We start from the raw sequence: 25,670 nt of genomic DNA, 5'->3' as shown, positions 1-25,670 counted from the left end.
GGCTGTGAGTTAGGCCTATAGCATGAGGATTGAAGAGAACGACTAAAGTTACGATGTTCGGAAGAAACCAAGTTTCAACCTGTTGAGGACAGACATAGCTACGTGTGCGTGTTTGAAATTATACTACGTCTATAGTATGTAGATTAAAGAGAACAACTATTTATCAATAGACTAAAGTTACGATGTTCGGAAGAAACCAAGTTTAAGCCTGTTGAGGACGGACATAGCTATGTACGCACCTCGTCTATAGTATGTAGGTTGAAGAGAACAATTATTTATGATTAGCTTAAAGTTACGGAAGAAACCAAGTTTAAGCCTGTTGAGGGCAGACATAGCTATGTACGCACCTCGTCTATAGTATGTAGATTAAAGAGAACAACTATTTATCAATAGACTAAAGTTACGGAAGAAACCAAGTTTCAGCCCGTTGAGGGCAGACATAGCTATGTACGCACCACGTCTATAGTATGTTGATTAAAGAGAACAACTATTTATGATTAGCTTAAAGTTACGGAAGAAACCAAGTTTCAGCCCGTTGAGGGCAGACATAGCTATGTGTACGTTTTTGAAATTATACCACGTCTATAGTATGTTGATTAAAGAGAACAACTATTTATGATTAGCTTAAAGTTACGATGTTCGGAAGAAACCAACTTTCAACCTGTTGAGGGCAGACATAGCTATGTGTGCGTGTTTGAAATTATACTACGTCTATAGTATGTAGATTAAAGAGAACAACTATTTATCAATAGACTAAAGTTACGATGTTCGGAAGAAACCAAGTTTAAGCCTGTTGAGGACGGACATAGCTATGTGTGCGTGTTTGAAATTATACCACGTCTATAGTATGTAGATTAAAGAGAGCAACTATTTATCAATAGCTCAAAGTTACGATGTTTTAGAAGAAACCAATGTGTACGTGTTTGAAATCATACCACGTCTATAGTATGTTGATTAAAGAGAACAACTATTTATGATTAGCTTAAAGTTACGATGTTCGGAAGAAACCAACTTTCAACCTGTTGAGGGCGGACATAGCTATGTGTGCGTGTTTGAAATTATACTACGTCTATAGTATGTAGATTAAAGAGAACAACTATTTATGATTAGCTTAAAGTTATGATGTTTTAGAAGAAACGAATTTTCAGTCAGTTGAGGGCAGACATAGCTATGTACGCACTACGTCTATAGTATGTGGATTAAAGAGAACAACTATTTATGATTAGCTTAAAGTTACGGAAGAAACCAATTTTCAGCCAGTTGAGGGCAGACATAGCTATGTGTACGTGTTTGAAATTATACCACGTCTATAGCGTGAGGATTAAAGAGAACAACTATTCATCAATAGACTAAAGTTACGATGTTTTAGAAGAAACCAAGTTTCAACGAATAGAGGTCAGACATACCTTAAAATCTTCGCGCTGCAAACTGTTACTCGGATGTATAAAATGCGTGCGTTCAAGCCTGAAACTCGAATGATAATATTCTGGTCGTACCTAAAAAAGAAGAAACATATATGAATGTAGTGTAGGGTGCATCATCTAACCTAATTATCTTTACAACTCAAAGTTCGAAAACATACCTTTTAAAAAAAATGCACGTGCTGCAGACTGTTACTCGGATGAATAAAATTGCGTACTTTCGAACGGTACCTAAAAAGAAAAGAACATATATGAATGTAGATGTCTAGCGTAGAAGTTGCTTTGCAAATAAAAAAAAAGGTAATTAACAGTTCTACCTTACCTTAAGCTGAAGAATAATATTCACTGCAGACGGGAGATGCGTGTGTACGTAATAAACGCATACAGAGAACTGTGAGCACTTCGCTGCTTGTTACCAAGCGGATATGATAATCGCTGAGCTGACAACTGCGGTACAGTCGGAACGAATGCAAACAAGAGCTCCCACCTGCAGGCTGACGTATTCAAACCTCCTGTTGATGCCGAGGTGTCAAAATTTAAGAGTTCGAGCCTTGGAAAGTTAGCGCGCGATCCTCGACTTCTCGAGGGTACATACGCGGTATTCCTTACCTGTAGGTATTGAGCTAAAGCTAGATCATGTAATGACGATCGCGCAGGCCCCCCTCGCCTAGCATTTACGGCTTCTAGTTCGAACCCGCTATCCCCCGAAGTAGTGAGAATGATTGGAGAGTGTTGAGGGTGATTCATTCGTCGGATGGAGGCGTTAAGCTATGTGCAGGCTTCTTCTAGTCAGGGTACGCGATTCAAATCCTGGCAACTTATACCGTCGGGAAGGGCATCCGGCTAGATCATGCAATGACGATCACGCAGGTCCCTCGCCTAACATTTACGGCTTCCAGTTCGAACCCGCTATCTTCCGAAGTAGCGAGAATGATTGAAGAGTGTTTGAGGGTGATTCATTTGTTGGATGGAGGTGTTAAGCTGACTTCTTCGGTAGGAGTAGGCTATGTCGGGATATCGATTTAAAATCCTAGTCAGGAAGGGCAACCGGTCGTATAAAACTATGGTGTGAGGCGGGGTGTGTGTAAAAGCTAGCAATAAGTAAGGGCTGTTGATGGGGACGTTAAACCTTGTGCAGACTCCTTCGAAAATGATTTTTGAGTACATGACTTGACGGTGATTCATTTGTCGGATGGAGGCAATAAGCCTTGTGCAGGCTTCTTCTAGTCAGGAGTAGGCTATGTGTCGGTACTGGGATATCTAGTTATAAAACCCGCTACAACAAATTTATCACGTATACTGCGATTTAAAATCCTAGTCAGGAAGGGCAGCCGGTCGTATGATGTGAGGCGGGGTGTGCAAAAAAGCCAGCATTAAGTAAGGGCTGTTGATGGGGACGTTAAACCTTGTGCAGACTCCTTCGAAAATGATTTTTTGAGTACAAGACTTGACAATGATTCATTTGTCGGATGGAGGCAATAAGCCTTGTGCAGGCTTCTTCTAGTCGGGAGTAGGCTATGTATCGGTACCGGGATATCTAGTTATAAAACCCGCTACAACAAATTTATCACGTATACTGCGATTTAAAATCCTAGTCAGGAAGGGCAGCCGGTCGTATAAAACTATGGTGTGAGGCGGGGTGTGCAAAAAAGCTAGCAATAAGTAAGGGCTGTTGATGGGGACGTTAAACATTGTGCAGACTCCTTCGAAAATGATTTTTTGAGTACAAGAGTGTTGATGCTGATTCATTTGTCGGATGGAGGCAATAAGCCTTGTGCAGGCTTCTTCTAGTCGGGAGTAGGCTATGTATCGGTACCGGGATATCTAGTTATAAAACCCGCTACAACAAATTTATCACGTATACTGCGATTTAAAATCCTAGTCAGGAAGGGCAGCCGGTCGTATGGTGTGAGGCGGCGTGTGCAAAAAAGCTAGCAATAAGTAAGGGCTGTTGATAGGAGGCGTTAAACCATGTGCAAGCTCCTTCACCAGGAGAAGCCTACATGCCGGTACCGTGCAGGTTCTTTCGATAGGAGTATGCACTGTGTGTGTTTTAACCTCTCCGTACAATCATGATATTTTACGTTAGGAACTTACATAGGCTAAATGCTACACATTCTATGGCAGAGCCGGGAATCGAACTTGGACCCCCGAGGGTAGCAGCTAACTACTACACTACAGAGGAGGGCTATTTCAGAATATTTTACAACCTTAATTGGTACTGTGTTTTAAGAGCTTACATGGGACTCAGCTAAGAAGACCTTCGCGAGTTACAAGCCGCTTATCAGTGTCTTCGTTCAAGGTCGAGCCGGAAGATACGTATACAATTTCAGCTAACACATGCATTCCACACAACTCGCTCAGAATGACTGTGCCGATACTTCGAGGACTGTAGGACAAATCTATAGCCTACAGTATGCATGCCTCTCACCCGGTAGTCTCGGGTTCGATTCTCTTGGGGATAAAAATGTGTTTAAATCACATGAATGTGTTGAGTTGTCCTTCCTGATGCAAAACTAGCAGTATCTAACCTCATACACCATAGTTTTACGACCGGTTGCCCTTCCTGACAACTCAGATTAAGAATCTGTTTTACAACGTCTAACACGGGGAATCGGGGATTTACAGCTAGATGCAATTCTTAGATTTTAAATCACGAACTATTGTTTTACGGCCGGATGCCCTTCCTGACTAAGATTTTAAATCGCAAGAATTTGTTTTAAGACTAGTCGCCCTCCCTGATGCAAAACTAGTAGTATCTAAGCTCTTGGTTGCCTTTCCTGACAACTCGGATTAAGAATCTGTCGAGAATCGGGGATTTACAGCTAGCTTAGATTTTAAATCACGAACTAACAAGAGCACGTAGAATTTACCGCCACCAGGGTAGCACTGTTCTCTCTGGATTAAAAGCTTTGTTTCCAAACAAGAGCATGTGGAATTTACCGCCACCAGGGTAGCACTGTTCTCTCTGGATTAAAAGCTTTGTTTCTAAACAAGAGCACGTGGAATTTGCCGTCACCGGGGCAGCACGGTGATTAAAGATGGTGGATGACAGCTCTGTCAGAAAAGCACATGGGTTTGTAAAGCATTTAGAATTTGTCGTCACCACATAGAGTGTAGCACGGTGATTAAAGATGGCGGATGACAGCTGCACATGGCTTTGTTTCCACGTGGAATTTGCCGTCACCGGGCAGCACGGTGATTAAAGATGGCGGATGACAGCTGCACATGGCTTTGTTTCTACGTGGAATTTGCCGTCACAGGGCAGCACGGTGATTAAAGATGGCGGATGACAGCTGACAAAAAAGCACATGGCTTTGTTTCTACGTGGAATTTGCCGTCACCACATAGAGGGCAGCACTGTTCTCTCTGGATTAAAGATGGCGGATGACAGCTGTCAAAAAAGCACGTGAGTATGTTTTCAAACAAGAGCACGTGGAATTTTTCAATTTGCCGCCACCACATAGAGGGCAGCACTGTTCTCTCTGGATTAAAGATGGCGGATGACAGCTGTCAAAAAAGCACATGGCTTTGTTTCTACGTGGAATTTGCCGTCACCGGGCAGCACTGTTCTCAAAGATGGCGGATGACAGCTGTCAAAAAAGCACGTGAGTATGTTTTCAAACAAGAGCACGTGGAATTTGCCACCACCACATAGAGGGCAGCACTGTTCTCTCTGGATTAAAGATGGCGGATGACAGCTGTCAGAAAAGCACATAGGTTTGTAAAGCACATAGAATTTACCGCCACCACATAGAGTGCAGCACTGTTCTCTCTAGATTAAAGATGGCGGATGACAGCTAACGAAATTGCCCGCAGCACAGTGCTCTATTGATTAAAGATGGCGGATGACAGCTGTCAAAAAAAAGCACGCGGCTTTGTTTCCCAACAAGAGCACATAGAATTTTTCAAATTGCCGCCACCACATTTCAAAGGTATCTAGCTAAAGAGTACAGCACTGTGCTCTGTTGATTAAAGATGGTGGATGGTAGCTGTCAAAAAAAGCACGTGGGTTTGTTTCTACGTAGAATTTGCCGTCACCACATAGAGGGCAGCACGGTGCTCAAAGATGGCTGCTGTCACGTGGAATTGTCTGCTACCACAGGTATCTAGCTAAAGAGGGCAGCACGATGCAATATGGCTGCTGTCAAAAAGCATTTTTCAAATTATCCGCCACCACATTTCAAAGGTAAGTAGCTAAAGAGGGCAGCACTGTGCTCAAAGATGGCGGATGACAGCTGCACGTGGCTTTGTTTACCTCGCGCTAGTTAGGTTAAGTTGGTAGCACTAAGGTTTAGACCCGTCAAGATGGCAGCACTGTTGATGACAGGTGACGAATTTTGCAGCTACTGCGATATAGAGGGCAGCACAGTGCTTTGTGGTTTAAAGATGGCGGATGACAGCTGTCAAAACAGCACGTAGCTGTCAAAAAGCACGTGGCTTTGTTTACCTCGCGCTAGTGAGGTTAAGTTGGTACCACTAAGGTTTAGGTCCATCAAGATAGCAGTACTGAGGTTTGCGATGCGTTGTTGTCTGTCAAAAAGCACGTGGCTTTGTTTACAAATCTGTCAAAAAGCACGTGGCTGTCAAAAAGCACGTGGCTTTGTTTATCTCGAGCTAGTTAGGTTAAGTTGGCACTACTGAGGTTTAGGCCCGTCAAGATGGCAGTACTGAGGTTAGCGATGCGTTGTTGTCGATGACAGCTGTCAAAAAGCACGTGGCTTTGTTTACAAATTCAAATTTCGCGCTAGTTAGGTTAAGTTGGCAGTACTGTCGCGCTAGTTAGGTTAAGTTGGCAGTACTGGAAGAGGCCACTGGCTGAGGTGGAGGCGGCCACTGGGAGCCGGAGGTGGCGGTGGCGCCAGAACTGTCCAATTATACTACTATTTATATCATTAAAATTTCCGATGCAGAAGAAATTCCAGTTTAATTTAATGAATAAACGGTGGCCGGCATGTCCATAAACTATAGGCCTAATTTCAATTACAGTTGCGGAGTAGACATGAAATAATACTAGCAGCGTTGCCGAAATTCTTCACAAAATTAATGTCACTTATAGCGTGTTACACGCATTCTTCTTGTCCAAATAATCCGGCAGTAGAACAGTTTCGAAACAATTAAGATGATACTTGTACCTACATCTTCGTGTGTCCAATTTAATGTACGGTAATCCAATAGCTTACGTTCTAGGCCATTTTGCAATGAAGTACACTCCTTCATGTATTCCGGTCACACTAATACTAACGAACAGTAAATAAGAACATAATTACACTACAACTAAGGCAAATGCCCTAATTCACATGGCTATTAGCCTGAAGTATCAGACTCCATTCCACCAAATTTCAACTGCATCTTGCACAGAACTCCTTTACCCACTGCGTCGGTCATGGCGGTCGGTCAGTAGCACACTGTCTTCCAGCTAGCGAGAAGCATAGCGCTCACTTCAAAACAGTAGAACGGATGTGCGCGCACTTCAACTAGTTTATTGGGCGAAATTTCGAAGCTAACGACGTAACAATAGCATAATATGCATTTTAAATAGGCATAGTTCATACACATAAATTAACGGCAATTCAAACAATGGCCGAGAATGGTAGATTAAGTCCCCACACACAAATACACATGTCCATCAAATGAGGGTAGCGTAAATTCTTGTCTCAATAACAACCACCACGATAGCAAATAATGTGAGGCTGCAAATAATTTGCAATGTCAGTGAAGTATCAAACATACGCATGGCAAACTCTAACCCGCTATGTCTCCACTTCACCTCCTACAGATAGAAAATAAAATTCAATTTCCAACAAGCAAATACTGCCTCGACCGTGTGTTCGTGAAGTCGGTTATAACAAAAGGCACTTGGCTGGTATCAAATGAAATCGTCAACTTGACTCAACTGACTTTAGTTTCAGCACTACGTGAAATGTGAATCATGGGAGAATATCGTAAGCGTTACAACGCACTCACTTGCCTTATATTTTTCAATCGCTCTGTTTAAAATAATTGAGATTCTCTACACGATGTCACTCCTCGTGTGCAGACAATCTCGGATCAACTATACACCCTGTCACAAAAATTCCTCTTCATCAAACTACAGAGTCTTTTCTGAAATATTCCGCTGCCTCGTCAAACGTTAACGCACTTTTGGGACACCCGATGCTTGGTCTCATTTGGTTACAGCCGTCTATAGTGATGTTAGTGATGAGAAGACTGCATAAAGCAAATACTGTTGAGGTGGCACAAGCAAGTGTACGTCAAACGCCTTTTGGTTTACATTTCACAGTATTTTCAATTAAAATGAAGTCAACCCAAGACACACAAAATAATATCTCAGGTGTGCTGCATAGAGGATGGGCGGAAAGGAGGACAAAATGATAAATAATTTGAAAAATATAATTGAGATCCTTGTCATTTGGTGACCAGCTGAAGTCAGCCAACCAGGCGGCGTGGCTTAAGAAGTCTTGATAGGCAGCACAACACCATGGGTATGGCAGTACAACACCGCGGGTATGGCAGCACAACACCATGGGTATGGCAGTACAACACCGCGGGTATGGCAGCACAACACCGCGGGTATGGCAGCACAACACCGTGGGTATGGCAGCACAACACCATGGGTATGGCAGTACAACACCGTGGATATGGCAGCACAACACCGCGGGCATGGCAGCACAACACCGTGGGTATGGCAGTACAACACCGCGGGTATGGCAGCACAACACCGTGGGTATGGCAGCACAACACCGCGGGTATGGCAGCACAACACCGTGGGTATGGCAGCACAACACCATGGGTATGGCAGCACAACACCGTGGGTGTGGCAGTACAACACCGCGGGTATGGCAGCACAACACCGTGGATATGGCAGCACAACACCGCGGGTATGGCAGCACAACACCGTGGGTATGGCAGCACAACACCGCGGGTATGGCAGCAGAACACCGTGGGTATGGCAGCAGAACACCGTGGGTATGGCAGCACAACACCGTGGGTATGGCAGCACAACACCATGGGTATGGCAGTACAACACCGTGGATATGGCAGCACAACACCGCGGGTATGGCAGCACAACACCGTGGGTATGGCAGCACAACACCGCGGGTATGGCAGCAGAACACTGTGGGTATGGCAGCACAACACCGTGGGTATGGCAGCAGAACACTGTGGGTATGGCAGCACAACACCGTGGGTATGGCAGCAGAACACTGTGGGTATGGCAGCACAACACCGCGGGTATGGCAGCACAACACCGTGGGTATGGCAGCACAACACCGTGGATATGGCAGCACAACACCGCGGGTATGGCAGCACAACACCGTGGGTATGGCAGCACAACACCGCGGGTATGGCAGCAGAACACTGTGGGTATGGCAGCACAACACCGTGGGTATGGCAGCAGAACACTGTGGGTATGGCAGCACAACACCGTGGGTATGGCAGCAGAACACCATGGGTATGGCAGCAGAACACCGTGGGTATGGCAGCACAACACCGCGGGTATGGCAGCACAACACCGCGGGTATGGCAGCACAACACCGTGGGTATGGCAGCAGAACACTGTGGGTATGGCAGCACAACACCGTGGGTATGGCAGCATAACACCATGGGTATGGCAGCAGAACACCATGGGTATGGCAGCACAACACCGCGGGTATGGCAGCACAACACCGCGGGTATGGCAGCACAACACCGTGGGTATGGCAGTACAACACCGTGGGTATGGCAGTACAACACCATGGGTATGGCAGCACAACACCGCGGGTATGGCAGCACAACACCGTGGGTATGGCAGTACAACACCATGGGTATGGCAGCACAACACCGCGGGTATGGCAGCACAACACCATGGGTATGGCAGCACAACACCGCGGGTATGGCAGCACAACACCGCGGGTATGGCAGCACAACACCGTGGGTATGGCAGTACAACACCGTGGGTGTGGCAGTACAACACCATGGGTATGGCAGCACAACACCGCGGGTATGGCAGCACAACACCGTGGGTATGGCAGCACAACACCGCGGGTATGGCAGCACAACACCGCGGGTATGGCAGTACAATACCGTGGGTGTGGCAGTACAACACCGCGGGTATGGCAGCACAACACCGTGGGTGTGGCAGCACAACACCGTGGGTATGGCAGTACAACACCATGGGTATGGCAGCACAACACCGTGGGTATGGCAGCACAACACCGCGGGTATGGCAGCACAACACCGTGGGTATGGCAGCAGAACACTGTGGGTATGGCAGCACAACCCCGTGGGTATGGCAGTACAACACCGTGGATATGGCAGTACAACACCGCGGGTATGGCAGTACAACACCGTGGGTGTGGCAGCACAACACCGTGGGTGTGGCAGCACAACACCGTGGGTATGGCAGTCCAACACCGTGGGTGTGGCAGCACAACACCGTGGGTGTGGCAGCACAACACCGTGGGTGTGGCAGTCCAACACCGTGGGTATGGCAGCACAACACCGGGGGTGTGGCAGCACAACACCGTGGGTATGGCAGCACAACACCGCGGGTATGGCAGCACAACACCGTGGGTGTGGCAGCACAACACCGTGGGTGTGGCAGCACAACACCGTGGGTATGGCAGTCCAACACCGTGGGTGTGGCAGCACAACACCGTGGGTATGGCAGTCCAACACCGTGGGTGTGGCAGCACAACACCGTGGGTGTGGCAGTACAACACCGTGGGTGTGGCAGTACAACACCGTCAGTATGGCAGTCCAACACCGTGGGTGTGGCAGCACAACACCGTGGGTGTGGCAGTCCAACACCGTGGGTATGGCAGTCCAAAACCGTGGGTGTGGCAGCACAACACCGTGGGTGTGGCAGCACAACACCGTGGGTGTGGCAGTACAACACCGTCAGTATGGCAGTACAACACCGTGGGTGTGGCAGCACAACACCGTGGGTGTGGCAGCACAACACCGTGGGTATGGCAGTCCAACACCGTGGGTGTGGCAGCACAACACCGTGGGTATGGCAGTCCAACACCGTGGGTGTGGCAGCACAACACCGTGGGTGTGGCAGCACAACACCGTGGGTGTGGCAGCACAACACCGTGGGTATGGCAGTCCAACACCGTGGGTGTGGCAGCACAACACCGTGGGTGTGGCAGCACAACACCGTGGGTATGGCAGCACAACACCGTGGGTGTGGCAGCACAACACCGTGGGTGTGGCAGCACAACACCGTGGGTGTGGCAGTCCAACACCGTGGGTGTGGCAGCACAACACCGTGGGTGTTGCAGCACAACACCGTGGGTGTGGCAGCACAACACTGTGGGTGTGGCAGCACAACACCGTGGGTATGGCAGCACAACACCGTGGGTGTGGCAGCACAACACTGTGGGTGTGGCAGCACAACACCGTGGGTGTGGCAGCACAACACCGTGGGTGTGGCAGCACAACACTGTGGGTATGGCAGCACAACACCGTGGGTGTGGCAGCACAACACTGTGGGTGTGGCAGCACAACACCGTGGGTATGGCAGCACAACACCGTGGGTGTGGCAGCACAACACTGTGGGTGTGGCAGCACAACACCGTGGGTGTGGCAGCACAACACCGTGGGTGTGGCAGCACAACACCGTGGGTGTGGCAGCACAACACCGTGGGTATGGCAGTCCAACACCGTGGGTGTGGCAGCACAACACCGCGGGTATGGCAGCACAACACCGTGGGTGTGGCAGCTCAACACCGTGGGTGTGGCAGCACAACACTGTGGGTGTGGCAGCACAACACCGTGGGTATGGCAGTCCAACACCGTGGGTGTGGCAGCACAACACCGTGGGTGTGGCAGTACAACACCGTGGGTGTGGCAGCACAACACCGTGGGTATGGCAGCACAACACCGCGGGTATGGCAGCACAACACCGTGGGTGTGGCAGCACAACACCGTGGGTATGGCAGCACAACACCGCGGGTATGGCAGTACAACACTGTGGGTATGGCAGCACAACACCGCGGGTATGGCAGCACAACACTGTGGGTATGGCAGCACAACACCGCGGGTATGGCAGCACAACACTGTGGGTATGGCAGCACAACACAAAGCCGCGACTGGCCAAGTTCAGCAGCAGACCAACCTGTATAGATAGAGATCATGTTGCCTCTCCCTCGCTTCCTTGCACTCAGTGGTCCTTTACATTTCGATACTTTCTTGCTAATCTTGAATTCATTCTTCCGGAGTAAAAGAAAGTACTGACAAGTCCGACGAGCTATTTGCCGGCTTTTCCAAATGACTACATTTGATATTTCCTTTGTTATCACTGCATTGGAGAAAGATGTTGTTTGAGCCATAGATAGCCAACACTGCAACTGTTTGTCGTGTCGTATCATTCTATTTCTTCTTCTAGTCAAATTTAGCCAAGTCGATCTCCTGTCACCTTTTCTTTTCAGTCTCTCTTTAATCGTGATTCCATCTTCCTGTCTCACCTTAGGCATTCCTCTGTAACACCACATATTGTCTTTCTTTCTGAGCTTCTTCTCGTCCATGTTTCACTTCCTTACAATGCATTGCACCAGAAGAAAGTGTTCAGAAACATGTTTCCAATTGCTATATTATCGACCTCGATACCTGCACTCGCTTAAGCACGGCCAGTATCCAGTATTCCCGAGATAGCGGGTTTGAATCCCCACTCTCGGCAGCCCTGAGAATGGTTTTCCGTGGTTTCCCATTGTCATACCAAGTAAATGCTCTTAAATAAGACCGCGGCTGCTTCCTCCCCCCCTCCCGCCCAAGCCCATTCCTTTCTCATCGTCCCCATAACGCTTCTAATTTTGATAACCATTTCCACAGTATGAGCTGATGACCACGCAGTTTTTACAATCAACACAGAAACCACCCATATCGCCATTTAAGACGACTTGTTAGCAACGCTGAGCCTTTTATGAACTAAGAAACAAAGTCTAAATTCTGTATACGACTGGAAATTGTATTCTTTATACATTTTGTTTTGATGTAATTATCGATAGGACCACTAATAATATAGGTATTTCAGAATAAAATAGTGGGCTTTCCCTTAAACTACCATTTCACCCAGCCTGTGCTCTACTCTCCCACTGTGATTTCTATTCAGTTATGTTCCCCCAGTTTCTCTTTTTGGCATTGGTGTGGACTAAGCAACGAATATGTCTGTTATCACATCCGGTACTGAAAAAGTGTGTACGACGTAAATCATCGATAGGGCCACTACTAACATAGATCTAGGTCTTCCCCTAAACTACCATTACTTACAGCCTAAAGTGTAGCGCGTTATTGCTCGACTGAAAAAATACCGATTTTCATTCAATTCTGGCCCACCATCTTTTCCTGCTGCACGTACATGCCTACATACATATCTATATATATATATATATATATATATATATATATATAAAACTAGCAAATGTACCCGTGCTTCGCTACGGTATTCTACATTGTATACGGATATCGACGTAAATACTGTGCGTGCAGCAAATGAGATTGTTTTAAAATTGCATGTCTCTTAGCCTTATCCGAGAATAGCATGGGGAGGTCCACATACGTTGTTTCCAATGTAAAGTGAGGGTTGCGGAGTTGTGATGATAACGCCAGGCTCACTTGCCTACTGCCATTCACAATCGAGTTGGCAAGTTTACATTATAATTGCAGGCCCCAATGCCTACTGCGCGGTCACAATCGATTTGGGGAGTTTTAGTTACAATGGCAGACCCATTTCCTACTTTCAGACAGGTTACAGTTGAGGAGTTTTTATTATAATACCAGGCAACGTCCCTACCACCAGTCAAAATTGAGTTGTGCAGTTATCATTATAATGACAGTCCCTTTTTACTGCTGCTAGCCAGCTTACTGCCAGTCACACAGAATTAGTGAGTTTCCATGAAAAATCAGGCCACTATGCCTAATGCTAGTCAAATTTTAGATTGGAACATTTGTTTATAATGGCGGGCACCCTGGCCTAGAGCCAAACACAATAGAGTAGGGGACTTTCGAACAAAACTGCATGATCCCTTGCCTTCTGCAAGACAAATCGAAAAGTGAATTATTCATTAAAATGGTAGGCCCACCTTGCTAATGCCAGTTACACAGGAGTTGGAGAAGGACCCCATTCCTACTGCCAGCAGTCAAAGTCGGTGTAGGGAGTACTGATTACAATAGCAGACACATCCTTTCTCGATCGCTACAAATCGACATCAATGAATATATACAGATGGACATACGAAAGTATATGAATGTTTACAATATTGCAGACCTTTATTTACAGATTAACTGCTGCTAAACGGTACGTCATATCAACAAAGTATTGTACCGTAAGGCGCAGTATTTAGCGATCTAAATGACTGGTCCTATGATATTTTCTCGCATCTAATCTATTCATTGGTCAGATTGAATCAGAAACGTTGAATAGGTTGAAATTTGTGTAAGAATATCTTACATTGCATTACTTTTCGGATAATTATGTGACATAGCATTTGGCTCACATATGGGTACTGGGTGGGCCAATGTTCGTGTAGAGTTTGATCATACTATCTTTCCTGTAAGTGATTGAAATGATGCACATGAGAAGAAAAGGTTTAGAAATTAATTTCCATTAAGGCAGGTAGAATTCCATGAAGTTTGGTTGTGTGTATTTTGAGGGAGTGCAAAATCACGGTTTCGGTTTCGTATAAACCCCCAATTAGTTCAGGGATTTAGAAACAATATTTGCCCTAAAACCTCCCCAAAGGATAGGTGGATTCTAAATATGAAGTTTGGTGGAAATATATCCAGTAGTTTTCAAGTTAGAGAAAGACAAACAGACCAAACAAACAAACAAAGAAACAAACAAACAAACAAACTAACTAACTAACTAACTAACTAACAGACACCAAGGAAACCTACCCTTGGACAGATGGATGCTATATATAAAATTTGGTTCAAATATCTTGTTAGTTTTCAAGTTTATAAGAAGTACGCTTTACACGCACCCGCTCTTGCGTTAAGTCCGCTGGGATTTGTACCGAAAAACGGTCCGTTAATGATATCTCCCTTACTAAATCCTGTTATCGAAATGATGCACATGAGAAAAAAAGGTTTAGAAATTAATTTTCATTAAGGCAGGTTGATTTCCATTAAGTTCGGTTGTGTATACTTTGAGGGAGTGCAAAATCACCGTTTCGGTTTCGTAAAAATCCCCACTCAGTTCAGGGATTTAGAAACGATATTCGCGCTAAAACCTACCCAAGGAGAGGTGGATTCTAAATATGAAGTTTGGTGGAAATATATATTTAGTAGTTTTCAAGTTATAGAAGGACAGACAAACAGACAAACAGACAAAGAGACTAACAGACAAACAAACAGACAAACAGACACCAAAGCTAAAACTGTAGCAGATGGTCATTATTACACCTGAAACGGATAACTGTACGGAAATTTCGCCAAAATAATCAATGTACAGACACACAGTCGTTACGATTTTATTTTTTGCGCTAAAACCTACCCAAGGACAGGTGGATTCTAAATATGAAGTTTGGTGGAAATATATCCAGTAGTTTTCAAGTTATAGAAGGACAGACAAACAGACAAACAGACAAACAGACACCGAAGCTAAAAATGATGCAGATGGTCATTATTACACCTGAAACGGATAACTATACGGAAATTTCGCCAAAATAATCAATGTACAGACACACGGTCGTTACGATTTTATTTATATAGATGACGGATAAGCATGAGCACGTTGAAAAGTGCAGACTTCCACTTCGAGATTCATATCTCCTAAACGGTTTATGATATTAAGAAACGGTTTGCGCCCTCAGACGCCTCATTTATCGCTCTACATGTTTGTTTCTAAACCATTTCCTCTTATCTCCCAAATTAAGGGGGTAAATTGAGTTCAAATTTTGAATAGGGTGAAATTTGGGTGCATTTTTAACATTTTACATTACATTTTGCCTACTTATGCATAAGCTAGAATCATGAAATTTGGTACACATATGTCCCTTAATCGTGCCAATGTGCGCACACAACGTGATGATCCTATCATTGTTATAAGTGTGTCAAACAATAAAATATACTTGTAAAAATCACCAAATTTACGAACAATCCAGAAATACGGCCACATTTAACGTATAAGGGAGAGAGATACGACAAAATATCACAGGACCAAAGTTGTAGATCACTCCGAATTGAAGTGACATTGTGCCATCCGTTTTGTGATACGACTTACCGTTTAGCCAAAAAATAGCTCAAAAGGAATGTCTGCACAGTCATTAAAATTGCCTCAATATTTCGATATCTTTGGGGGTAAAAGGTGAAAAATTTGAACATCTTGGAATTTTCCCGTCGGTTAGGGACCAAAAGCTATAATTTCACCAAATTTCAATTGTCTACCTCGTCTCGCAGGTTGTGCCGCCATCTTGATTTGGGGGGATGCGGGATAAAAATGAGGAAATTCCCGAAAATTTTTAAGCCCACGAAACCTATAGGTTATCGTTTTGGATATACTATACGACTGTGTTCTTATGCTGAGCCCAAAATTTGAGCTCCCCCAGCGTGCCCCCTTCAGGGAATTTTGAGAATTTCCGATTTTTCTAGGGATCTTGTGGTCATCAGTTTCCCTCGTACCAAGTTTCAAATTTCTGAGATTTCTGGAAGTGCCTCATTAATTCACGTCTTTTTTCATTTTTAAATATTTATATATACATCGCTCCAGCCCGACTTGCTTTTATATATATAGATAACTTGTCCTGACTGACTGACTGATTCATCATCGCCGAGCCAAAACTACTGGACATAAAGAAATGAAATTTTGGGGATATATTCATATTAAGATGTAGGTGCTCGCTAAGAGAGGATTTTTGGATATTTCGTCGCTAAGGGGGTGAAAAGGGGGGGGGGGGTGAAATTTTAAAAAGAGTGTATATCTCAAAACTTTCAAAGTTTACAGATGTAAAAATTGGTATTTACAATCTTCTTTTAAAATAAGGATACACGTATTTTTTTTGTTTTCTGAAAACCCCAATAGGAGGGGTGAAAAAGGGTGAAAATGGGGAAAAATGGGTTGAATGCCTTCAATCAGGATACCGGTACTTATATCTCAGAAACTGAAGATATTACAGACCTGAAAATTGGTACTTTTGATCTCTTTTAAAAATAAAGAAACACGTATTTTTTTGTTTTTGGAAAATCCAATTAATGGGAGGGTGAAAAGGGGGTGAATTTTTAAAATGAGTGAATCTATATCTCCAAACTTTTAAAGTTTGCAGATGTAAAAACTGGTATTTAGAATCTTCATTAAAAATAAAGAAACACGTATTTTTTTTGTTTTCGGAAAATCGCAATAGGAGGAGTGAAAAGGGGTGGAAAAAGAGTTGAATGCCTTTAATGAGACTACTTATTTCTCAGAAACTGAAGATATTACAGACCTGAAAATCAGTGTTTGGGATCTCCTTTAAAAATAAAGAAACACGTATTATTTTGTTTCTGGAAAATCCAATTAAGGGAGGGGGTGAAAAGGGGGTAATATTTTAAAATGAGTGTATCTATATCTCAAAACTTTTAAAGGTCATAGATGTGAAAATTGGTATTTAGAATCTCCTTTAAAAATAAAGAAACACGTATATTTTGTTTTCGGAAAATCCTAATAGGAAGGGTGGAAAAGGTTGAAGAAAGGGTCGAATGCCTTTCATGAGTCTACTTATATTTCAGAACCTGAAGATATTACAGACCTGAAAATTGGTGTTTGGAATCTCCTTTAAAAAAGAAACACATCATTTTTTTGTTTTTGGAAAATCCAATTAATGGGGGGGGGGTGAAATGGGGGTGATTTTTTAAAATTTGTGTATCTATATCTCAAAACTTAAAGTTTATAGATGTAAAAATTGGTATTTAGAATCTCCTTTAAAAATAAAGAAACATGTATTCTTTTGTTTTCGGAAAATCCCAATAGGAAGGGTGTAAAAGGGTGAATAATGGGTTGAATGCCTTTAACGAGGCTACTTATATTTCAGAACCTGAAGATATTACAGACCTGAAAATTGGTATTTGGGATCTACTTTAAAAGTAAAGAAGCACGTATTTTTTCGTTTTTGGAAAATCCAATTAATGGCGGTTAAACAGGAGTGACAAATTGGGGTGAATTTTTTGAAAGACTATATCTACAGAATATCTTGGAAACGGATAATGTTACAGACGTAAAACGTGGGTGTTTGGAATCTCCTGTAAATGTAAAGAAATATAGGTGATTTGTTTTTGGAAACTCCACTTAAGGGGAACTCAAAACTGGTGAAATTTTAAAATGAGAATTTTTACAGTATATCTAAAAAAACTTAACATGTTACAGAAGTGAAAAATGGTATTTTTTCTCTATTAAACATAAAGAAACGTGTATGTTTAGTTTTCGGAAATATCACTTGGGTGGAGGGGAGGGGGGTAAAAGTGACTGAAAATGGTGTTGAATTCTTTTAATTAGGCTACTGATATATCAAAAATGAAGATGTTAAGACGTTAAATTTGATATTTTCAATCTGCTTTAAAAGTAAATAAACACTTATTCTCGGAAAATCCATGAATGGGGGGGGGGGGAGTGAAAGAATTGAAAAATTAATTGGCTTAATTGTATGAGAATACATACATCTAATAAAAACTAAAGTTGTTACAGACGTGAAAATTCGTATTTGGATCTCCTTTAAAAACAAAAAAACAAAAAAAAACGCGTTTTGGGCGGGAAACCATCTTGGAGGGCGGGAGTGTAAAGGAGTTGAATTCCTTTCATGAGGGCACATAAATCAAAAACTGAAGAAGTTAGAGTCGTGCTAATTGGTATTTAGAAGATCCTTTACTATTAAAGAAACGAGTATTTTTTGCGTGGAAGTTCACTTGGGGGGGGGGGGGAGTAGTGTGAAATGAAGTGATAATAGTAAATTACTTTTATGGGGATACTTATATCTCAAAACTGAAGGTAATAGACGTGAACATTGGTGTTTGGAATCTCCCTTAAACATAAAGAAACAAGCCTTCTTTTAATTATTTTTTTTTGGGGGGGGGTGGCGGTAAATAAACTTAACGGCGGTGGGGTGTAGAAGGAGGTGAGACCAATTGATTTTACTGTTATTAATGTACTTATAAGGATCCTCCGTTGCTCAGGCGGCAGCGCGCTGGCCTCTCACAGCCGGGTTCCGTGGTTCGAATCCTGGTCACTCCATGTGACATTCGTGCTGGACGAAACGGAGGCGGGACAGGTTTTCTCCGGATACTCCGGTTTTCCCTGTCATCAGCCATTCCAGCAACACATAATAATAATAATAATAATAATAATAATAATAATAATAATAATAATAATAATAATAATAATAATAATAATAATAATAATAATAATAATAATAATAATAATAATAATAATATTCCAGACCGTCGTCAAATGTGCGGACCGCGCTGGAAACGGCTCCTGGACGGGTAATGACTAAGAATGCAGTCCGGCCGCGGGTTCAGTGCCGCCAAGGCACCCAATATGACACCACGCCGGATCTCCTGAAGGATTTTATCCATATTAAAAATGATCAAAGGAAAGGATAGCAAAGATTTACGGACCCAACTGACCAGGAGGAATACCTGAGCCTAGCCCGAGAAGTACGAAATCGATTGCTGGAAAGGAAGATTGAAAAATGGGAGGAAACGTGCTGTAAAATAATAGAAAACGAGTCAGATCGGGAATTTTGGTGGATTCTCGCAGAGAACGAGTCAGATCGCGAATTTCGGCGGATTATATATCAAAAACAATAAGCATTCAATTATAAATTTCAGTATAATACCGTAGCGAAGCACGGGTATCTTGCTAGTATATTTATAAAATGTTATTTTTTCGGGGCTTCGACCCATCTGGATCTCTTGCCCCTACATACATACATACATACATACATACATACATACATACATACATACATACATACATACATACATACATACATACATACATACATACATACATACATACATACATACATACTTACATACATACATACATACATACATACATACATGACGGATAATTGAATATTGCATTGCTCCTTACCGTATGGACGACCTATAGTCGCGGGACATTACACTGTCCCTAGCCTGTTACGATACAATGTCCCGCGTCCACATCTATAGAGCCAGTTACACCACAGGAATCGGCGCGAAATGGCGCAAGAAATTGCTGTTTTTGTGCTTTTAATTTGAGCTTAAACTGCTTATTGTCCGTACAAAGAAAAATATAACGGAAAAGTAAGCGGTACTGGAGGAGAAACCTTTTCTCGGGAGGCATTGCCGCCGGTATTAATCATTCTGAAAGATTAAAACTAAAAGATGGCGTGGGATATCGTAATTTTTTAAGGATGAACTGAACCGATTCTGAAATCCTTTTGCAAATGGTTGGAGGAAAGATTTCAAAGAATCAGACTGTATTTCGGGATACCATTCCAGCTTCTGTGAGGCTAGCTGTCACTCTGCGGTTCCTTGCTAGTGGTGAATCTTTTACCAGTTTAATGTATACCTTTTGAATTTCAAAACAAGCTATTTCACTTATCGTTCCAGAAGTCTGTGAGGCCCTAATTACTTCTCTAAAAGGATTTGTAAATGTACGATATAATAAAAATTTTATTTACCTACTATATACGTAATTTAATAATGAAACAAATATGTACCCAAAATAACACAATATTGCTAACAATAAATCGACTCAATTCTGTCCGCTCTAATGAAAAAACAATGCTGAACATAGCAATAACTAATTAACATGATAACGAATGAAATATTTCTCCCAACTTAAGCAATATTGGTAATAAGCTTAGTGGCATTTCATCATTTAAAATCGGTTAAGAAAGTCTGTATTGTTTGGTCTTGTGCCATCGCATCTGAATCTGGAGTAGGGACACTTTGGGAAGATGGTGAAAAGGAACCCGAATAGACTGAGTGTACGGGTTGTTGATGATGAACTATCGAATGGATGGTTTAACAAGTCCAGTGTTGTCCAAGCTGACTGGTCTGTGCTGTGCTTTCCCATTTGCAATTTAGTTTTTATATCATCAATTTCTCGCTGAGCCAATGAAATTTCCACTGAACTCTTTCCGCAGTTTCTCAGTTCATAAGTAATATGTTCACCGTAAACCGAAAATTCATCTCTTCGAGTAGCCACCTCTGTTAATGTTAACAGTTTCCTTCGCGATGTAATTTGGATCAAGGCTGTTCTTTTTGGGGGGTATCGGTGAACTTATAAATTCCCCTTGAGGTGGAACAATTTCTTCTGCTGCTGGAGGTCCTTGTTCTTCCTCGTCGTTGTTGACCTCCTGGGGACAAACAAATTATTTGAATTTATTAATTTTTATTTTATTTTGTAATAATTTATTGTTATTGTTCTTTAATTATGTTTTATTTAATGTATTGCAATGTGTTTCTTCATTTTCAGATCCCCAAAATTGAAACAGAATGGACAGAAGTAGCGGGGCAATTCTCAGCACGATGGAATCTTCCTCATTGTTTAGGCGGTATGACGGCAAACACGTTCAGATCGTGGCCCCAGAAAATAGTGGCAGCATGGATTATAATTAGAAAGGAAATTTCAGTATAGTGCTTTTTGGAGTTGGTGGTGCCAATTACAACCTTATATATGCAGATGTAGGACGTCAAGGCCGAATACCGGATGGCGATGTTTTTAAATCTACATCTCTTTATAAGAAAATGGTGGAAAATAAATTCAATGTCCCCCAGAAAAAGCTTTGCCAAGTAGGTCGACCTCTGTCCCGTATGTATTTGTCGCAGATGATGCTTTTGCATCAATGACCCATGTAATGAAATCTTATCTAGGTCGATTGTGTGTGTCACCAGCAGAAAGGATTTTTAATGACAGGTTATCTAGAGCGCTACGAATTGTTAAAAATACATTTTCTATTATAAGTTCCAAATTTAGAGTACTCTTGAAACCTATTGCTCTTCACCCTGATAAAGTGGAAGCAGTGGTTTTAACTATCATTGACATACACAACTTTTTGAGAAGAAATTCTGAATCCAGAAGCTTTTATACTCCTCCAGGATCATTTGATCTGGAAGATGCAGGTACAGGGACAATGGACATATGAATTAGTAATTGGTTTAAGAACTTTACAAAACATGCCTGTACGTGCACTCACCCAAGTGCATAACATCGGGGATTAATTTAGAGATTATTTTGTCCAGAAGGAGCGTTACCTTGGCAAAACAATCTATGAAAGCGCCGTTATGATATTTACATTTGTGTAGGAATACATACTAAGTTTTATTGTCATTAACTTTGTACTTCAATTTTTCGAACATTACTTACTTCATTACTTGTTTGACTGCATCGCCGTCAGTGCTTCTGCTTCGTCTCGATTCCATCCCTTGCAGTAGAAACACTAAAGGCTGGTAACCAAAAATGTTTGACTTCTTGGGGGATTCCGTAAGTTTTTTGTGCTCTCGCCTAGATTATTATTTAATGTTGTGAATCTTTTTCTCCATCTCGTGAATGGACATAGTGAACATTTTAGCCAGAGCCTCCTCCTTTTGTCTCTGTTTTTATACTCGCTAGACGTAACATTCCAAAGACAAGGGAGGGTGCGTAAATCATTAATACCTTTTTGAGTAGTTTCCATCGCAAAACAACAGAACACGAAACACAATACCAAGACGTGGCGGCTATCTGCGTGTGCCGGGACTTTGTCTCGCGAAACGCCCAGACTACATCATGTTGCGCATGGGGCTTAGAATCATAGTGGTGTAAGTCAGTAAAATGACTATTTTGAGTTAAGCATGTAAGAAGTTAAGAAAATGGTATATTCATTTAGTTTCATAGTGAAGTGACCCATAACTGCAATTTCTGCCGAGAGATAGTACCACTTACTGGGAGGGGTTAAGGAATTTCTTAAACCATTTAGAATCATAGTGAAGTAAGTCTGATTTACACCAGTATGTCACCAAACAGCTGTTTGTTTTAATGGTGATATGAGGTTATAGTATAGAGTGGAATGGCAAACAAGGAATTATTGATGAATTTCATACTTGATAGTGACGGCAGTGATAAAGACAAGGATTATATTCCTTCTGAAGATAGTGGTGATGTCTCAGGTAAGTAAATTTAGTTGATTTTCAGTAATAATTGTCTCTTCGGGCATTGTAAGAGATTGCTTAGCGATCTAAGTGTTTTAGTTTAGGTGACAAAACCAACTGTATTTACGGCAGTTCCTCATTATTTAGCGATTTAAAATTAGACATTATATATTTACATTGATTATTTTCATATATTTCCATTAAAATGAAAGCATTGAGGCAAAAAGCGACCTTAAATAACCTTTTTTTAAATACTAATCTTTTTTATGTTCTTACTAATAACAGTAAGTTCATAGGCCTATTAAATATTTTAAGAATATGATGTGTCCTATATTAACAACAATTCTTAATATTGTGAGTGTTATTAGGCCTATGTGTGATTGTGTGTAGAGGTGTAGGATTACTTATTTTTGCCTTGGTAGATTTCTAACAGTGTATGCATTTTTCAGATGCAAGCTGTTCAAAAGGCAACACTCCAAAACGACTGAGGACAATAAATCCAGAGGAACCAAAGGAAGGAGGCGGAGAAGAAAAAATAGTTCAGGGTTGTGATCAAAAACCTGTTAAGACTAAAAAAACCAAGAAACATGAATCACGAAGAGCTATAGCAAAGCGGTTACGTAATTTAGGAAAAACTTTTATTAATGCCAAGGGAAATATAGTAAAAGGTAAGGTTTTCAGAAATATTGACTGTGGATGCTCAAAAAAATGTTTGTCGTTAGTTACTGAAGATGAAAGACGTGGACAGTTTGTAAGTTTTAGAAAAATTGGAGATTTTGGAAAGCAAAATGCATATTTATATGGACTTATACATCAGGCTGCTATCAAGCAAAGATGTCCTGTGGATGGAAGTAAAGGTAACAGGCATAGCACAAACTTGTATCACATAAACAAAGGCAGTGGCACAGTTCGAGTATGCAAACATTTTTTCTTGAATACTTTTCTTGTAAGTGATGGAAGAGTTACAAGAGCCATTCAGAAAATAAGAAGTGGCCAGTCCCCTGGAGAAGATAGAAGAGGCAAACATGTAGCAGCACAGAAAATTACTCCAGAACAGAAACAAGCAGTGAAAGATCATATCAACATGTTCCCTTCGTTCGAAAGTCATTACACAAGGAAGGATAATCCAAATCGGAAATACCTAAGTCCTGAGCTTAACATAACAAAAATGTTCAAACTTTATGAAGATTGGTGTAAGGAAAATAAAACAGAACCCGTGAAAGAGTATTACTATAGACACGTTTTTCAACAATGAATTCAATCTACACTTTCATCCTTCCAGAAAAGATACCTGCAAATCCTGTGATAAATACAAACAAGCAATTAATGTAGAAGAGAACCTGGAGAAAAGAGCTGAACTGGAGAGAGATCATCATCTGCATTTGCGAAAGGCCGACAAAGCCCGCGAGAGTTTGGCAGCTGATGGAGAAAATGCAAAGGAATGTCCCGATCTATATACTATCACTGTAGATTTACAAAAAGCTCTCCCATTTCCCAAAATAAGTGTTTCTGAAGCATATTACAGAAGGAACATGTATTGCTACAATTTAGGAATACATGACATGGCTAAAAATTTAGGATATATGTATGTGTGGGATGAGACCATTGCATCCAGGGGATCACAAGAAATTGCATCATGTGTTGCAAAACACATTAAACTGAACCCCCATAAACGAGTAATTATATACAGTGATACGTGTACTGGACAGAACAGGAACCTGAAGGTTGCCTTGTCTCTGATGAAAATTACACAAGAGAGCAGTGTTGAAGTTATAGACCAAAAGTTCATGGTTTCTGGCCATTCTTACCTACCAAACGATTCAGATTTTGGTCTTATAGAACGGGCAGCTCGCAATAAAATTATGTACATTCCTGATGACTGGTACAGAGAGATACAGACTGCAAGAAAGCACAATAAGTTTATGCTGATTAAAATGCGAGAGGATGACTTCTTAAAAACTGATGTTCTTGAAAAAGCCATTACTAGACGTAAAAAGGATGTAGAAAATGGAAATGTGAACTGGTTAAAGGTTCAGTGGTTTAGGTACACAAAGGAAAACCCATTTTCCATCTTCTTTAAGTACACATTGAATGAAGACATGCCCTTTTATGAACTAAGCATCAAACCAAATAAAAAGGGCAGACCAGCTAGTTTAGGTGGCATCTTTCAAGAAAAGCTTTATAATGGGCCACGTGTTATAAACCACTTAAAGAAAAGGGATATGTTATACCTCCTCAAATACATTCCGCCCGTATATCACCCATTCTTTAGAGGCATCGAAGGTTCGCAGGATGTAGAAGACCTAGGGTCGCTGTCTTCTGAGGATGAGGAGGAAGGCATGGAATAGACTTGATTGATGATGATGATGATTATTATTATTATTATTAACAGTACCATGATTTTAGAATTATAAAGTGTATGCACCCATACTGTACTATATTTTACCACAATAAACATAAAATGGTTTATAAGAAAGTTACTCTTTTGTATACAGTTACAAACATAATGGTGTAAGTCAGTTGATATTATTTAAATGCCCCTCCAAAATATTTCTTTGTGATTATTCTTTATAATAATCCTTTATTGTCAAGCTTTAATCTTTTATCAACCCCATAAATACTGTACGATATTTGTTTAAAGCACACAGATTTTTTAATAACGTCAAACGCAAAACATTATTTATTGAAGAACATAAGTAACCTGAGTTACACCACTATGTTTCCAAGCCCTCCATTTGTATCATGTGCACCATTAGAATGGGAGACCTGCGACATGCAACTTTTGTATGGCGACAGTCGCTAGTACGGAAAAAATGTCGCAGGACTCCCTGGAACTTGTCGCGATACATGTGTTTCGCGACTTTGTCGCTTGGGGTGTACTAGCCTTTATGCCACACTTTTTAAAATTCTGATCAATCTATATATATAAGATAAGAGTTTTGTCTGTACATCGCTCAGAATTTAAGAAGGATGGTATTTCTGTATCGGCTGAGTGCACAGTAACAAGGAAATGCACTTTTTGCTTTTCAGTCATGTCTGTCTGTCTGTCTGTCTGTCTGTCTGTCTGTCTGTCTGTCTGTCTGTCTGTCTGTCTGTCTGTCTGTCTGCCTGTCTGTCTGTCTGTCTGTCTGTCTGTCTGTCTGTCTGTCTGTCTGTCTGTCTGTCTGTCTG

This window comes from Anabrus simplex, chromosome 3, assembly GCF_040414725.1.
Source record: "Anabrus simplex isolate iqAnaSimp1 chromosome 3, ASM4041472v1, whole genome shotgun sequence".
Taxonomy (NCBI): Eukaryota; Metazoa; Arthropoda; class Insecta; order Orthoptera; family Tettigoniidae; genus Anabrus; species Anabrus simplex.
The sequence above is the reverse complement of the archived record's forward strand: the minus strand, read 5'-3'. Positions refer to the sequence as shown.